Raw genomic sequence first — 12,500 nt, 5'->3', positions numbered from 1 at the left:
ATACGGGAGAAACTGCCTTTTTTTAAAACTTTCATCTGTTTCACAAGCTTAAAATCGCAGGTTAACTGTAAGTTTGTGCTAACTAATTTGTTTCATGCCATAATTCACAAGTTAATTAAGTCAAACCTCAACGGACCGAAGACAGGCATACTGTTCAGGTGGATCTACCCAGTAGTGTGCCTTTTTCCTTGAGCAGTCGCAGACCCAATCCCCCCCCCCCCCCCCCCCCCCCACACACACACACACACACACACCATATCCATTTTTCCTCTACTCCATATTATCTTGGTTCAACCATATCCTTCCTCTCGTCCCCAATAGTTATCTTGGAAGAAGCTCCTAAGATAAAAGTGTAGGGACCTGAGGAGTCATTGGCAAGCTAAAGGCAAGGAGAAGGTCAACAGGCCTACTTAGAAGACCTGTTATCATCTGGCTAACATGTTATCAGAGAGCCTGCAGTAGTGTTTATTTACAGTTATTGCTCCCTCTGGGTGCACACTTCAATGCCTGTGGCTGATTGCTCTGTAACGAGTTCAGCAACACTGGGAACCAATGTGGCAAGAGAAACAAGAAAAGCAAGAAATCACTGGCCAATAACCAATACGTCAGACTGAAAAAAAAAAACTAAGGAACAACCGAAAATGCTTGGTAACCTGACATACCCACGTGCGATCATGATCGAAAATATCTCTACTTTATCAGAATAAAGCTGGAAATACACTGCGTGAATTAAGCCAGTTTCAAGCCCATTTCATAATCAGGACATTCATTGTACATCGGGGAAAGAGAAGTGAATGTAAAATAAAGTATCAGTTTTGAACATTAAATATCTTGTCTTTGTAGTGTATTCAATTAAATATAGGTTGACCATGATTTGCAACTCATTGCATTCTGTTTTTATTTATGTTTAACACAACGTCCCAACCAGCACACTGGGCGACTGGTTAGAGCGTCTGCCTCACAGTTCTGAGGAGTGGGGTTCAATCCCCGGTCCTGCCTGTGTGGAGTTTGCATGTTCTTCCCGTGCCTGCGTGGGTTTTCTCCGGGCACTCCGGTTTCCTCCCACATCCCAAAAACATGCATGGTAGGTTAATTGATAACTCTAAATTGCCCTTAGGTGTGAATGGTTGTTTGTTTGTATGTGCCCTGCAATTGGCTGGCAACCAGTTCAGGGTGTACCCCGCCTCCTGCCCGATGATAGCTGGGATAGGCTCCAGCACGCCCGCGACCCTAGTGTGGAGAAGTGGCTCAGAAAATGGATGGATGGATGGACAACGTCCCAACTTCATTGGAATTGGGGTTGTAATTTCTGAGTTTATTTGTTCTACTTTATTTTTATGTATGACTTACTTGGGTTGTTCCCAACATCTGGTGAAATTTTCATGTCAATAGCACCTTTGGAAATATATTTAGTGCGAAAAGCCGCTTGTATGTGGCCAGATGTGGACACAAGATTACTTTCCATCCTGTGTTACTCATCGTGAAGCAATGCATAAAAATTGTTTAATTGTGAAACTGTTAATAGTTGGAATTAAGTACTGTACTAAGTATTTAAGTAATGGCAGTACTTAATACCAATAAAAATCCTGACGACAATGTTTGACAAAGTCAGGCAAAACTTTTGTTTTATTATTCATTTATTATTAGCTAAAACATATCATAAAATCAAATTCAAGCAATGACAGACTAATCCTTTTTTATACCAACGCATATAGGAGATTATGAGACATAATTATGTGAATGCTGTTATTCTACCTTAGTTTTCATCATTTTATCATTGTGTGCTCAAAAGAGCATTCACACGTTATTGTCTTTATTTTTATGCTTATTATTTTTATTCCGCCCACTTTTTTGGCACGCTTCTCCTTCGCCATTTTATATCTGAGTACCCAAATTTCACAAATTTTCAAAATAAAAGCCCGAAATTCTACATTTTTACACATTTAGCCAGTTTCCTTATTTCTCAACCGATTCGAACCATTCCAACTTCTACGTATTCAGCTCATTCTAGCCATCCTGAGAAAAACTCCCATTCCCCAAATTTTGCTAATTGTGTGAAGGCTCAAGCATTCACACATATGTTATTCTACCTTTATTTGTATCTTTATTTTTATTATTCCACCGTGTTTTTTGACGGGCTTCTCCTTTGCCATTTTACATCCGATTCACTCCGTTCCAACTTCGACGTGTTCGAAAAATTCACGCGACGCGTGCTATTACTCATCTAAGCCGCAACATTTTCACATTACCCACAATTCCACATTTTACACCCAAATAACTTCATTCATTCCCAATGACACTTTCAACAAAATACTTTCACACTCATTGGGAACTTCTTCAAAACACATTCCCGTATTCCCCAAATTTCCGTATTACCCACATTTCACATTTACACCCACATTTTATTGTTAAAACATCCACATTCTGCCCCATTCCACTCTATTCTGCCTTGTTCCCCCCTGCTTCCACATTTCTTCACCAATTCCAACCATTCCACTTACATGTTTTCCACATTCCCCACATTCTGCACTGTGCAACACTCAAATACCCGCATTTTAGCCACAATAAGACAAATTCTACATTTTTAGCTACAGTTTCCTTATTTCTCAACCGATTCCCACCATTCCAACTTCTACGTGTTCAGCTCATTCAAGCGCATGATCTCAATCAGCATTGCAGCATTCACACGCAATTTCTCCAGGAATTGCACCTTCTAGTTTTCAAAATAAAAGCCCGAAATTCAGATTTTTTTACAGATATTGCTACAGTTTTCTTATTTCTCAACCGATTTGCAGCGTTTCAACTTCTACGTGTTCACCTCATTCAAGCACATGATTTCATTCAGCATTTCAGCATTCACACGCAATTTCTCCAGGAATTGCACAGTTTAGTTTTTATCTCTTCTAGTTGTATTATTGCGCCCACATTTTTGACGGGCTTCTCCTTCGCCATTTTACATCCAATTCACACCATTCCTACTTCAACATGTTCAAAATATTCACGACTCGCGTGGCATTACTCATCTAAGCCGCAACATTGTCACATTTCCCACAATTCCATTTTTTGTGCCAAAAAATTGCCCATTCATTTCCAATGGCACATTCATCGTTCCCATTCACCTTGGGATCGATTTTCAACATTCCAAAAATTCACAGTTTGTACATTTTAGACTCCTGATTCAACATTTCTCAACCGATTCGCACCGTTTTAACTTCTACGTGTTCAGCTCATTCAAGCCAACCTGTGAACAATTCCCATTCCCGAAATTTCACAAAATGTCAAATAAAAGCCCAAAATTAAAAAATGTTTACAAATTTTGCCACAATTTCCTTATTTCTCAACCGATTCGCACAGTTTCAACTTCTATGTGTTCAGCTCATTCAAGCCAACCTGTGAACGATTCCCATTCTCCAAATTTCACAAAATTTCAAAATAAAAGCCCGAAATTCAGATTTCTTTTTACAAATTTAGCTACAGTTTCCTTATTTCTCAACCGATTCAACTTCTGTGTGTTCACCTCATTCAAGCACATGATTTCAAATCAGCATTTCTGCATTCACACGCAATTTCTCCAGGAATTGCACAGTCTAGTTAACAAATTCCATTTAGATCTTCTTCATCAGAGAGAGCTGCGAAAAGTTTGAACATAATGGTTGGAAGACCATAATGCAAAGAAGAAAAAATATTGAATTGAATCTGTGCAGTCAAATCAGACTTTGCATTGTGTTATTCTTATTATAGCTACACGTGTCTGTAAAAAGTTTCCCTAAACTTTTTCAGCAACACATCACACCTGGATACATCACAATTAATTATCCCTTTTGATTACTGTAAATGTCCATTAAAAACTGACTGCTAGCATTTGCTGACCTTTGCAAAGATGAGGTGCTGGCTGGGTCTACAATGTGTTGCTCCTATCAGTGCCATCAACAATTAACTTATATCACACTATGCTTTTTTTTTGTGCTACTTTCTGCCAGATCAGGCCTCTCAGCGCCACTGAGCCAATGTGTTTACTCAATGATTAGATTAGACATGGCGCAATACAACAGGTCGGAATGTCAGGAAGAATTATTCCACTGTGTCATTTGCCTTTATTCTGCTTTTCTTGCTATTGTGCTGATAAAAAGCAAGTAAGCCTTATAAAAACCCATGTGAAATAGTCAAATAAATCTTCTATGACTTGCAGGAGGGTGTGAATGTGAGTGCGAATGGCACAATGACCAGTTCAGGGTGCAGTCCTGCCTTTCGCACGAAGTAAGCTGGGATGGGCTCCAGCACCCCGCGACCCTAACCAGGATAAGCGGTGTTGAAAATCAATGGATGGATGGACGGTTCAGGGTGTACCCCGCCTCCCGCCTGAAGATTGCTGGTATAGGCTCCAGCAGCCCGCGACCGCGCTGGTGAGGATAAGCGGTAAAGAAAATGGATGGATGGATGGACTTGCAGGAGCACAAATGAAAAATGGCAATTCTGATGTTGATTAATGGAATTGTGTTGCAAGGGCAGATTTAGTCTTCCCAACCCAAAAAGTGAAGTTTAAGGTATTAAATAATAAATAAAATACTACACACTGAATACTGTAAGACTAAACTTGTTGACATTCAAGTCTTGAATATGAACCATATTTTTTATTAATTTCATGGGTTACAAAAGCCAATATTATTGTATTAGTCGCTCTTATTGCTCCATGAGATGCACCCAGTCAAACTGTGATGATAGGGAATAATATAGTTAAGAAAGAATAAGCGGAATAAATAGCCAAAAAAAAAAAAAAAATGTGATCAGTGTAACACTAAAGAGCTACACACTTACAAAAACAAATGGCCAATATAGCTTGATTCAAAAGGAACGGTCTTACTGACGAGCCTAATTCATCTCAAATGTATCTTTATGGAATTCCCATGGCTTCAAAGAAAGAGAGTAGAAGGGGAAAATGTAAAAAGTGAAGAGTGGGGAGGAAATGTAGTCATTTGAGCTGTGAAGCTGCTCTGCTGCTGCCAAGGAGATGTTAGAGAGACAGAGCGACTGAGAGTGCCACTCAATACATCACATGTCAGGAGTACGCCCTCACATTCAGATGACAGGATCTTCGCTTGGAAAGCCCTTAAGAGTCAGCGCAATGTAAGGTCACTCAGCTACAGGTATTGAAAAAAATAAATAAATAAATGAGTTGAAAAAGAATAGATAACGGCAGAGAGAAGCACACTGACACATTTTGATATATTTGACTATTTGTATTAGGGTTAAAATACAGTGACTAAAATCTTAAAATCTTAAATCTCGATGCAAGACAAAGATGTGTGCAACATTAAGTCAAAATTTCTTCCAACCACTTATTTTGAGAACATGGTATGATTTAAAAAAAAATATGTTGCTCTTTAAATTAATACAAACTCAACGACCAGTGACCTGATTCACTGGGCACTCCGACGTGCTGTATATCGAAATATCTCCTAACATGATGAAACACATTTTTACTTATACCAGCTCAAGACCACCCATGAACCACTCAGTATTCAATTCCTCCACAATTACTTAGTTTTTGTTACCATCCTTCAACTGACCCTGGTTCAATTTATATTGATTGTCAGTTTATCATTGGTTTAGTAACATGCTGAGAATACATTAAAGTGGGACTCTTTGTGGTTGGTCACCATTGAGCTCATGCAAGCAGCAAAGCATTAACACTTCACGCATGTGCTGATTTTGGTTGCTTTTTCTGTGAAATGGACTTTAATAGAAGGAGCAGCCTCAACAATGGGTGGTAAGAAAAATCTAATGAAAACAAGGCCATATGGAATTGTGAAGAGCAGTCACTGTTATTGAAACAACCTTTAGAAAGTGTTTTGTTGTACTTTTTTACACTTGTGTGTCAATTAAGAATGTTAAAAAGTAATATGCCTGAGTCGTATCTGTGGCCCGAATCACATTCATGCAACTTTTTCTTTCAGCACTCAACTTAAAACAGGTTTTTATTCCTTTCACATTTAATATGGGATGGGAAGTTTGCAGTTTTCAGAAAAAAATAAATACTGGTTAAAACTGTCAGTCTAAAACTGACAGTAGTCACATTTGTAAGATGATCTGTAAAAAAAAAAAAAAAAAAAACTCTTTCGCCCCATCTAATTTGATTAAGAAACACCGCGCTTGAGAAATAACAGCCAATCAGAGACAGACTGCGTGGCAGACGAGGTGTGAATCATTTGCCGTTCACTCGTAGGCAGACTGATAGCTGTTCACTGGCACACACCCACAGTCTATGTTGAAATATCCACTTATGGAAAAGAAATTTGAAAAAATGCCCATCCCTCGTTTGCTAACAACTGGGCATGAGACTAGCAAAAAGAAGCAGACTAAGGGACATCAGGCAGCTGAGGATTCAGAAGTGAAATAGAAATAGCCAGTCGAAAATCAAAACACAGAAAGAAATTACTATGTCAATTATTAGTAAACTTGCATTGATGGCTATGACTGCAGAGCTGCCAAACTATAGAAATACACTTCCAGAACAATTTGTCTGAATTTCCATATTTTTTAAATTATGTCAAGAACATAGGATAGGATAAAAAATAATTCTAGACTGTTCAATTGAAAAACATAAGCATTACTCTAAAATCATAATCGTTACTTATGACTTCTATATTTACTATTTGTATTGCATCAAACTTATAATGGCAGATGAGTTCCAGCCAAATGTCTTATCTTGCATGCTATTTTTGTATTTCCTGTATCCACTATTGCTGCTGAGATGATGCAAATTTCCCCTTTGTGCAACTAATAAAGGTTATCTTAGATTATAAACATCTATTATATAAATGTACTTATAAACTTATAGGCCCCTTTTCTCATGTGACGTAGCGATGACGTACTAATTTGTTAGTTATTGTGAATGTCAACCATACAGAATTTATCGAGACAATTTGCCTGCTATTTTCCTCTTCAAAGTTGGTTACCCTCCGCTGTAACGCAGTGCCAGCCAGACCTGTGACAAGAGTACTGTATCACCCAATCACTTATTTTGGTGTTTTTCAACTTCATGTCATGATAGCTTAGCAATTAGCATGGTGTTCCCTCTTTCTACTGTTAATTACTCCTCATCCTCCCTTGGTAATAACAATACTTGCCAAGTGTAGCTTTTTCGCTGCCTTGGAGGCGATGATTAGTGACTCCTCCTCGGCTCGGCATCGTATCTAGCCGCATTAGCTGTAGGTCACTGGTAGCTGGGGCGTGCAAAAAGCATTCGCCGATACGAACAGCGGAAAGCAGAGTGGTTGGGGCAACTGTTCAATGTGGCTGCGCTGTTTTGAAGTTTTTTTGGGGGGGGTTTGTTTTTTACAATGTAGTGTGCAAAACTGCAAGCTGGCCACACAACATGCTGTCTCAGCTATTTTGTTTCGGTGACAAAAGTCATTCGGATTCGAAAACGAAAATTTGGTGCATCACTATTTCAAACCAAAAACATTTTGTGTTATAGTAACACTTTATTACAAATAAATCATGATACCAACGTAGCATCCGTGGCTAACCTCGGCTTGTTTACAGCGCTAATGCCATTTTAGCATTGGTAGCAATGCTATTTTGTTACAGCAGAACAGCGTTGTCTGTGAATATTTATCAAAACTACACACTTACCTAATTACATGCCATAATGAATGGCCATGATTGAAAATCGCACTTCTGTAAATCAGTGAGCAGTTCAGCTCTGGTCAAAGATTTGGGGGGGAGGGTTTAGTGAAGTGAGGATACATTTTAATCTTGCGAGCAGTTTTATAACTGCAAATTCCCCCTTTGAAAGTGATTAATTTACAGTATTTTTACACTTACATGACCATTGTAGGAATGTTAAAATGTTACTTAAAAACCTGCTAAATTAAAGGTTTTATGATGGGGACAGCTGACAGTTTGACCCTGGAATAAATAATTTCTCCTTCCATTATTTTATTTAAAAATTCGAACAAATCGGAGGAACTTGCTCAACCTCTGGAATGGACTGTGTTCAATCTTAGAGTTTACACTGTATTGCTATTTTTCTGTGATTATAAAATTTTTTTTTTAAATATGTTACCCCAAAAGGAAGTCAAATCTAAGTGTGTCAGTTTAAATCTGACAGTATTAAACAGTTGTATACCCAAAGGAGACTTGTTGATGCTAAAAACCGAATAATGTATATTTATATGAATGTGTTAGATTCAGACACAAGGGAGATTAGGGGTGCTGCCTTTTTAATCTCTTGTTGTGGGTGTGGATTCTGAGATTTCTGTACATGAGTGACAAATGATTGTCATGTACATTATAAATATTAATGCACACATGCTGCGAGCGTGGCAGTAATAACCACCCCCACTCCAAAAACTAAGTTATTCAAAATGAGAATAACTTTTTTTTAACACTGTAACCATGTTCCTATATGTCAACTATCAACAGGATTATGAACAGCTAGTTTTTACTAAATTTGATGGGGGATATAGCATGGGCCATGAGAGAATCCATTATGTTTTGGGTGTGAATGTGTTCAACACAATTTTGTCTGCGTTTTCTCAGTGAGTGACTCAAATAATGCCATTACACAGGTTTGTAACGTAGACGAGTAAATCTCTTTCCAGAGACTCAATAGGCCTGGACTCGTTATTGAAGCGAAACATAAAGAAAATAGTGTGTGCATGTGTGTTCCCTATCCGGCCGTATAAGTTAGATTCTATTGAGTGAATTGATTGTAAAAACAGATGAGTCTATGCGAGGTGCCTATCAATGGGCCCCATTAAACATTTGTCACCCCTGGGGAATTTCTTTGACTAAACAAGTCACTGACAGCATGCTGCAGTCAGACTAATCAGCAAGTGTTTAATTATATCTGCAAAGTCCAGAGGTGCAAGAAAACAATAACCCTGCTCTGTCAGTGTCATCCTTTGTTAAAACAGATGGCACTTTAGTCAGCAACATCGAGAGGAGGCATTCACAAAAGAATTCGAGACTTAGACGAAAATGTAAACAGTTTGAGTGTGCGGGGGAACAAATGTGACAAGTCAAGATAAGAATGTCATTTGGAATTCACTAAAAATAATTAAGGTTTTCATATCACTTTTAGGAATCTTTGCATCATGACACAATACCCATACACATAACAATAGGACAATTATTTTATATTTGCATCTTAACAAAGTTTATCCGCTGCTTTGCATTTTCTAAAGTGACATAAATATCGATCTGCAACAGCAAATCTGAAAATATGCACAAAATTATGTCAAGTTGAAGACTGCAGTTACAATTATCATATATTTGCCATCTAAAGCATCCCATGCCTTGAAATGACCTATTGGTTGAGACACCCACCATATGTAAATGAGTAGTCCATCAGTGGCTTGATAAGCATATGGCTGACAACAATGTGAATTTAGCCTCGTCTAAATGTAAATTTAATTTCATTCCTTTGGCAAATAGCTTACATGACAAGTGCCTAAACATTGGATGTTATTTTGTTAAACCAACTCAAAATTAAATCTGCATGCATGACATTGACATATGATGCACTTGATAGTTGCAGAGGTAGTGTTTGCTACTATCCCTACTGATTTTTAGAGAAAATAAAATTTTCTGAGCACACATTTTTTTAAAACATGCAACAGAGGGCAAGATTTTACACAAATAAAAAATGAATATTAAACCGATAGACAGGGAATGCAGTGGGACTTAATACATAATGCAAATGCAAACTCGCTATCACTTTTGGGGGGGCTGGGTGTCATCTTGGATTCAACTGTATTTGAACTCGGCTTTACTCAAGACAGAAGGGGCTCTGGATTTATTTTTAAGACTTGTCAAGACCAAGACTGCGCAGACTGGTCAAAGAGAAATTATTTGCAAAGCTTATAATAAAGTGTTAAAAGATCATTTTGAAAAAAAATCTTTCTATACTGCTTATCCTCATAAGGGTTGCTGATGAGGTAAAGCCGATCCCAGCGACTGTGGGCAAGAAGCAAGATTAAACTGGTCACCAGTCAATCACAGGGTACATCCATCCAGCCAGCCATTTTCTGAGTCGTTTCTCCTCACTAGGGTCGTGGGCGTGCTGGAGCCTATCCCAGCTATCATTGGGCAGGAGGCAGGGTACACCCTGAACTGGTTGCCAGCCAATCGCAGGGCACACAAACAAACAACCATTCGCACTCACATCCACACCTACGGGCAATTTGGAGTTTTCAATCAACCTACCATGCATGTTTTTGGGATGTGGGAGGAAACCGGAGTGCCCGGAGAAAACCCACGCAGGCACAGGGAGAACATGCAAACTCCACACAGGCAGGGCCGGGGATTGAACCCCGCTCCTCAGAACTGTGAGGCTGACGCTCTGACCAGTCGTCCACCGTGCCGCTCACAGGGTACAAAAAAGAAAAAGCCATTCACATTCAAACCTATGAAAAATTTACAATCTTCAATCAACCGAACATACATGTTTTATGAATGTAGGAGGAAGCTTTAGTACCTGAAGTCTCTCGACTGTGAGGCAGATGTGCTAACCAGTACTTCAAAATATTTTACTAATTTATTCATGTCATTTTCTTCACACATTTGTAGATTTCTAGAAATGTTGTCATACAACCCTTAGCTATGGTCTTGGCTTGGTCTCAACCTGTCTGTTCTTGATTCGGTCTCACAATTAGTCTTTGTAATTTACTCCAGTGTCTTCTAATTGGAGCCTGCGCGCTGGGAGGTGCATTCAGTCTGCCTGCAGGGATGTCATCCAGCAGTTTCCCTGGACTGCGGGCTCTGGGGTTCTTTGCTCAATGTGGGGAGTCCTCCCCGGTCTACCCTGGTCCTGGTGGTCTCTGTGGTGGCATCCTCTGTGGCACCTCTCAGTGTGGATAGTTCCCACAGGATTGTCTTTCCTTGCCCAGGATTCTCAGTGCCTTGCCAGGTCTATACACTATTAGTCAATAGGTGCTGTGTGTGTGTGTGTGTGTGTGTGTGTGTGTGTGTGTGTGTGTGTGTGTGTGTGTGTGTGTGTGTGTGTGCATGCGCGCGCATGAGTGTTCAAATGGGTGTGTTTGCTTTTATATGTGGGGATGGGAGAGGTGGTATTTCCTGCTATTTGAATTGTCTTTTTTTATCTTTGTGAAACACCTTGGGTTGCATTTTATAAAATGTACGTGTGCTATATAAATAACATTGATTGATTGATTGATTGATTGATTGATTCTTGCTATTGGTGTAGTTTCAAGTTTTGGCATTGACTTAGTCTTGGTTATGTATTCATGAATACAAAACTGCAGTAATATATTGGTTTTAATAGAAAACAGTATTTTGTGCTCCTTAAAAAAAAGCTTTGGGTTTATTGAGAGGTAATGTTTGTCTCAACTGTCCCTATAAACCAATCCATAACTTATGACATTTGGTAATGAGTGAACAGACATCAATCACTGGCCATGATAAAAAATTTTAGGTCCGCTTTGTCGGTCTGTCAGAGAATTTGATCCAAAATTGAAATATAACTACAGCTGTTTGTAGGATTGTTGGGTGATATTGTAAAGACCTTCATGGTGCCCAGACAACAGACAAAATGTGTTGAAACCTATAAAATGTGCACCTATAGCCACCACAGATTTAAAATTGTAATCCCCTATTCACAATGAGCTACAAAAACGATTAAAACACTAAAAAGGGCATCCGTTGCTGGTTGTCCATTATGCCTTTTTTTGTTTTGTTTAATATTGTACTCTGGGTATATTTGGAAGAGAATTTGAGTTATGGGAGTCAGGTGACCTGGCTAGTTATAATAAACCTACACTTCGCTGCCCTTTTGAGACATACTTGAGCATTTGCACGTCCTCTGTCCTTGGACATGAGTGTTGTACAATAAAAAGCAAATGTTTTCAAAAATCATTCATTGAATCCAGTGTTCAAAAATGTGTTTTTAAACTCCAACATGATGTTGTCATACCAACAAGCAGCCAACCTGAACGACTGATGATTATCTTCTGCAGAATGTGTCATGTATATGGGACACTTAATTACACTATGGGAAAATTTACTTGGATAGGTAACTGATCAAAACAGCACTTTCAGTTTGTATGAACAACACAATGTATGGTTGTTTGTTTTGTTTTTTTAAAAACACATATCACGTTGACATTAAACAAAAGTAAAATCAAGACTCATGTCAAAAGAAAACCTGAAAAAATATTTTTAATGAAACAAGATACCCCTTTCATTTGATACAGGCTAGCAAACATCAACTCATCCCCCATTCTAACTTTAGCAATGCATTTACCGGAGAGATATTAATATCAATTCAATAAATCATTCAGGGGATGCATCCGGAGCCGGAGACGTTATGTATGTTAGCTGATCTCAATGTGGTAGCTCAATGCCCATTAATCAATGTCTAAGCTCCTCTAACATGTCATTAGCGGAAATAGGCAAAAGTTGGGGGGAGAAAAAAAAAAAAAAAAAAAAAAAGCAATCCTAATGCTGATATAAATTTGAACACAGTTCCCCATACA

General features: G+C 38.6%; 1 protein-coding gene across 1 annotated transcript in view; it reads right to left on the bottom strand.

Moving 5' to 3' along the window:
- The window catches only part of agbl4 (AGBL carboxypeptidase 4), a 354,108-nt gene that overhangs the window by 335,091 nt on the left and 6,517 nt on the right, over positions 1 to 12,500 (bottom strand). The gene's annotated exons all lie outside the window — the stretch shown is intronic.

The sequence above is a fragment of the Phycodurus eques genome, chromosome 8 (genome assembly GCF_024500275.1).
Source record: "Phycodurus eques isolate BA_2022a chromosome 8, UOR_Pequ_1.1, whole genome shotgun sequence".
NCBI classification, from domain to species: Eukaryota; Metazoa; Chordata; class Actinopteri; order Syngnathiformes; family Syngnathidae; genus Phycodurus; species Phycodurus eques.
The sequence above is the reverse complement of the archived record's forward strand: the minus strand, read 5'-3'. Positions and strand labels throughout refer to the sequence as shown.